The following is a 6,000-nucleotide window of genomic DNA, read 5'->3' as shown; positions in this document are numbered from 1 at the left end:
TGATCCCTGCTCCAACCACCCCGCAGTGCTGGGGCTGCAGTGTGTCCCATCCTCACCTCCCCACGCCTGAACAGCCCAGGAGAGGCCATGCAGAACAGCCCGCCTGCTTCCAGCTGAGGAACTGAGATGCCAAGAGTTAAGCAGCTGGCCCCAAGCCAGAGCACTTGGAAACAAGCCCATATCTTCCTTGTATTAGCTGGGACATGACCGCGGAGCACGCCTTGCCCTGCTGGAAATGTCACCCACGTCCTCTGGAACAGCTATTCTGCAAAGGAGAATTTTGCTTTTTGCTTTTCTTTTTCTTTCTCCTTAATGATTCTATGAAAGGAAGGGATTTGCTCCTGGGTGCCATGTCCATACCAGATCCTTTATTGGAAAGGCACATTGCCAATGACCAACCCTTGTTGGTTTTCCACACGGTACCCGTGACCTCTCCTTGGACACCCAGCAGTGACTCTTCCAAGGCCATCTTCTTTCCATGGGATTTGATGAACTTCGGTTTCTTGCTGTCATTTTTCTTTCCCTTATTCTTTCCTATCACTATTTTTCCTGGCCAGGGGCTGCTATCACTGGGGAGGTGAAGGCTTTCCCTGCAAGGAACACATTGCTGTAACCCATGTGCTCATCTGGCAGCAGCTCCACTGCCTGAAGGAAAGGGAATGATGGCAGCACTGCGGCCCCAGTAGGAGGGATGAGGCCTTTGTGCTTGGATAAAACACAGTGGCAGCCAGATCTCCTGGGCTCTGCCTTGAAAAGAAATCTCTCAGAGACCCAATGGAGCCCAGTGTTGGTGTTATTTAAAAGCAAGCAAAATAAAGAGCTAGGGGCTGCAAGCCCAGGATAAACAGCGATGGCTTCACAGGATCTCGCTTAGAAACCCCCAGGGAGGAAAAAGCACATCGGGCAGCCAAAATAGGTCTCAGCTCCTCTCCATTTCCATGTTCCCGTGTGGATGGGAAAATAAGTGAGGTCCTGGGAACATCGTTCTGTGCTGTGCATCCTGGCACGCTGCAGAGCTGCTCGCCTCCTGCTGCTCCCCCAGCCCCACCTCTGCCGTGGGCTGTGTGCCCCCCAGCTCAGCTGCCCCGGGCCCATCCATGGCCTCGGGCACCTCCAAGGATGGGGCACCCACAGCTCTCTGGGCAGCAAATGATCTTCTGATTGGGTTATTACTTCTCCAGCCTTCCCCGAGGGCTCACCTGAATCCCTCTCTAGCAGATTTCCCCGTCACTTTTTGCCTCTCCATTGTGGAGCTGAGCATTTTCCACCCCTTCATCCCTCCTGCTTTGGGCAAACCCTCTATTATCTGCCTGAAGATGTTATCACCGCTCTCTTTCTCTAGGGCAAACAGCCCAAATTCCTCCAAGCCTCCCTCATCGATTACATACCTCCTAGGAGCTCCCAATTCTGTGTTTTGGTGAGGTTTGGGGGATATTCTGGGGGGGGGGGAATCTTTGCTTAGAGGGCAGTGAGGCCCTGGCACAGGTTGTCCAAAGAAGCTGTGGGTGCCCCATCCCTGGAGGTGCCCATGACCATGGGTGGGACCCTGGGCTGGGGGGCACACAGCCCATGGCGGGGGAGGGGCTGGGGGGGCTGTGAGGTCCCTTCCAACCCACTCCACCCTGACTGTGACTCTATGACTCCCAGATGTCCCCGTGTGCCCATTCCCACTGAGCTCCCCACCGTGCTCCAGCCCTTCTGCTGCTCTGCCCGAAGGCGAAGTCCATCTGATTCAATCACGCCCACCTTATTACACCACCCCGATCAGCTCTGTCTCTATTTCTCCAGCACTAATTGCATTACTGCCTGCTCAGCGCTGACCTTTCCAGTGAGGACTGATGCCAGCCGGCATGGAACCACCCCGCAGCATTGGCATCATCCACCTCCAGAGCTTGGCCACTGCTCACTGCAGCAATGCAGATGCCATGGCGACACTTAGGGATGCCCAGCTGGAGCTCTCATATGCTGGTTGCTCCCCATGCACCCACAGCACAGGCTTGGGCAAACTGGGGGTGACTCCTGCGGGGTGAAGCACCATAATGGCTCCATTGGGGCTCCACCAGGGTGGCACGAGTGCCTCAGTGCCCACGTGGTGTCTGCATCTTCACTGTTATCAGCTCTGATTTCGCAGCTCTGTGACGTCATGCAGTGATAAGAGCACTCACTTGGAGCTGTTTGTTCTCCAGCAGCATGTGAACAAGGGCAGCCAAACCCCATCAGTGGCCAAACCCCATCAATTCCATCCTCAGCGCCTTCTTCTTCCTCCTCTCCCTCCCACATTTGCCAGCTTTGCAGCGCTTCCCAGGCAGGAATGGGATTTAAGGGCAAGGTGTGATTTATAGGGCCAGTTGAAATTATGGGCCTGCTGCTCCACTTGCCTGACCTGTGGGGCTTTTCAGCAGTGGAAAACTCCCTACTCGCTGTGCTGCTGTGTTGTGCCTGGCTCCAGGTCCTTTATTCCTCTTTGAGCAATGGGTGTTTGCTCTCAGCATCCTCAGAGGGATGGATTTCCCTTTTTACCCCCTGAGCCGCTGCTGTTGTAGCTGGGACCATGGGAGGTGAAGCATAAATCCGTTTCCAGAACATCTTTTGGGGACTGCAGCCCAGCATGGAGCACTCCAATACCCAGACTGCAGTTTCTGCAATGGGAAAACCATCTCAGTGATTCCCCATCCCCATCATCCAGCCAGTTCTTGCAGTTACATTTCCAATCCTGGTTCACGTTTGGGGGATTTTTGCAACACTGTGGGGTCAAGCAGTGCCCTGGGAAACTCATCTTCCAGGGCGAGGGGATTTTACCAAAGTGCTTGGGTGAAACATTAGGATGGGGCAGGACATGGGGTTGCTCCTGCTGTGTTTTGCTGCTGACTCCGATTGATTCCCAGCCTCTCCATACAGACACAGCACAGGGATGCTCCAGCTGTGGATCCCCAAACACAGCACACAGGGAGAGCTCAGCCTCGCTGCTCCCTGTGCCCCCAGAGGGAAAAACCCACGGGCACAAAGCCAGCTTCATAGGGCCGTTGGGGAGGGGAGAGCTGGGGCTGCAGAGATAACGGGAAATGCAGGGCAGGGCATAGGGCTGCAGCCTGAAAGCACACAGATGGAGAAGTACGGGGTGGGTTTTCCCACAGCTCAACTTCCCATCCTAATAACCACCCTGGAAGGGCCCGAAGAGCAGCTAGGAATCATTCATGGTGTGATTCAGGGAATATTCCCCACCCCTTCCTCCCTTGCTGCATCCAAAAGCCATCCAAATGGATGCTGTGCACTCTCTGGCCAGCTCTGTAGATAATGGTCTCGGAGCCATCAGATGAATTATTTGTGATCCTCATTTGTTCTTCTCGAATGCCAGGTGTTCCTCAGGGCACCACGCAGCTGCTGCTCCAGGGCTGATGGAGCACTGTAGCACATTTGGGTTCGCCAACCCAAACAGAGCCCAGCAGTCTCTGCTCCATGGCAGGGACTCAGCCTCAGGGCAATGCTTTGTGTTCATAGGGCCAAATGCATGGGAGCCTTCTGGAGGTGGAGAGAAGCCAGAATGGGAGTGACAAAAGCTCCAAAAATCGGAGGGATAATAGAAAGTGGTTTGATGTGTCGTGTTAATAGGGAAGAACATCTGGGCTGGAGTTACTCCCTTTCTCCTGGGCAAGTGCAAAGCAGGAAAGCACTCTGCAAAGTCACTTCCAGCCAAGAAGCTCTACAAACTGCTTGGGTTCTGGGATGTCCTTCTGGAAACAGAGTTTTCCAAAATGAGTTACACTGACCTTCACGGTGCGCTGTGGCAGCAGGGAGGGAACTGGAAGAGCATTTTCAGCCATAGGGTGAATTAATTGGGGCAGAATTTACCAGGATTCACCCAAATCGTCCATCCCACGCACCCGAGCTTTCTGCTTACAGCCCCCTCCAGCTCATCCGACCTTCAGGTCAGAGTCTGCTCCAGGAACAGCTATGTATAATGACCCTTGGGGTCATCTGGATGACGATTTGGGGCAAATTCCCTCCTTTCTGGGGCCAGGGAAGTGACAGGCAGTGGGAGCAGCTGGAACATCAGAAGGATGTGACCGCGGGATCGAAAAAGCACAGAAGATAAACGGCGGCCGAGGGATTAATGTCAACAGGAAACTCATGCCTGACACAGGTCGGGAAGGAGAGAGCGGGGTTACTGCTGCGAAGTGCTGAGTGCGGAGGATGAGGCTGGGAAGCAAAACTCCCCGCCCGGGATTTTGGGAACTGAAGTGCCTGCAGCTCCTGGAAAGGAAGAGAGGAGGAGAGCCTTGCAGTGAGGTTACAGTTTGAGCATGGGTGCAGCAGGCTGCAGGGCGCCGGGGGATGCTCGGCAGTTTGGGGTGATGAAACCTTGGCTTGGCTTGAGGGAGGTGATCGCTCTGCCTCTGCTGTGGGAGCAGCTGTCTCTTGCAAGCTAGGATTTATTCCAGCCTCAGGGATGAGTTTTGTAACCTTTGGGCACAAAGGACTGCGCTGATGGCTATGACTGTCTCAGCTCTCAGTCCCTGCTTCATCCTACACATCCTCAGCCATCAGGAGGGCAGATCTGGCCATGTGTCCCCACTAAGACTGGAGGCTCTTCCAGCACCTGGTTTCAGCACGGATATCACCTCAGAATCACAGAACACAGGATTGCTCAGGTTGGAAAAGGCCATAAAGATCATCAAATCCAACCACAACCCAACCATCCTACCCTAACTCTAACAGCCCTCTGCTAAATCATCCTTGGCACCAGGGTCACACATTTCCCTTGGAAGGACGAATGGCCCATCCTGAAGACACGAGGACATGAGTCCTCAAGGAAATAAAGTTGTACTACTGCAGGAGAGGTATGGAGATGCTGATTCATCTTGGCAAAGTCACAAGAGGGAACTGCTACAACAATTCTCTCATTGCCCAGATGTGGGTGCCCCATCCCAGGAGGTGCCCGAGGCCACAAATGGGGCCATGGGCAGCCTGAGCTGGGGGGCACCCAGCCCACCACAGGGGTGGAACCAGATGGTCTTTGAGGTTCCTTCCAACCCAACACATTGTATGATTCTAGGATTCGCTCCAGAAAGACTGAGCTTCCACTCCTCCAGCGCTCCATCCATTCTCTTCAACACAGAAATGTTCCATGCTTTTATTACGGGGATGCCGACGAACTCAGCGCCTACACCACATGTCGGTTCCTCGTGTATGACACGTAGCTGTGACACAGCTCCATCACTGACACACATTCAGAAAAATGAAAAGCTGCCTCACGTGGACATTTCCGAAATGGCAGAGCCAGGAAAGAACGAATGTGGCCAGGAATAAACCAGGAAGCGGAGCTACCCAACGCACTTCCCTTGCCAGCAGTGTGACCTCGGCTCTGCTCGGAAATGGCCATCTGTGAGAAGGAACCGTGGCTACATCCAAAAGGCTGAAGGAGATGGGGATGCATGGGGAAAACTGCCCAGGTGGGCAGGGAGGAAATGCCAGGAAAATGCTTCTCCTTTTCTCCTCCTCCTGCTCCCATCACCCAGCGGAGCTCAGAGTGCAGGTTTTGGGCAGCCTGGAGGGAGCCAGTCTGACCGGCTCCGGTGCGGCGAGGTGGGAAAGGGAGCTGACTGCACAGAGTTAAACATTACAAATAACATAACATTAAAAATAGGTTCCAAAAGAAAAAGGCAAAATGGGTTTAACAAAGGCGACTTCGTCCCGATATCCATCGAGTTGTTTCCTGGGAAAGGCAGAAGGACGGCAGCGGGTCTGCTGGGCATCACCTCCGTCCCGATGGAAGCGGCCGTGCGCTCCGGCACCTTATTTGGCTATGGCTGCATGGAGGGAGCACGGAGCTCTGGCAAACAGTGGGAAGAGCTGGGGATGCTTGGCTGCTTCTGACGCATGAGCCCACGCCGTGCATTTCTGACCTTGCCTCAAATCTCGGCAGCGCATTGGTGATGCGGCCGCCCGCCTCCGCGCACACCCATGGCATGGGATGGGGACCCCGGGGACGGCGTGTGCCGG

This window comes from Gallus gallus, chromosome 5 (genome assembly GCF_016699485.2).
Source record: "Gallus gallus isolate bGalGal1 chromosome 5, bGalGal1.mat.broiler.GRCg7b, whole genome shotgun sequence".
Taxonomy (NCBI): domain Eukaryota; kingdom Metazoa; phylum Chordata; class Aves; order Galliformes; family Phasianidae; genus Gallus; species Gallus gallus.
Note: the sequence above shows the minus strand (reverse complement) of the source record.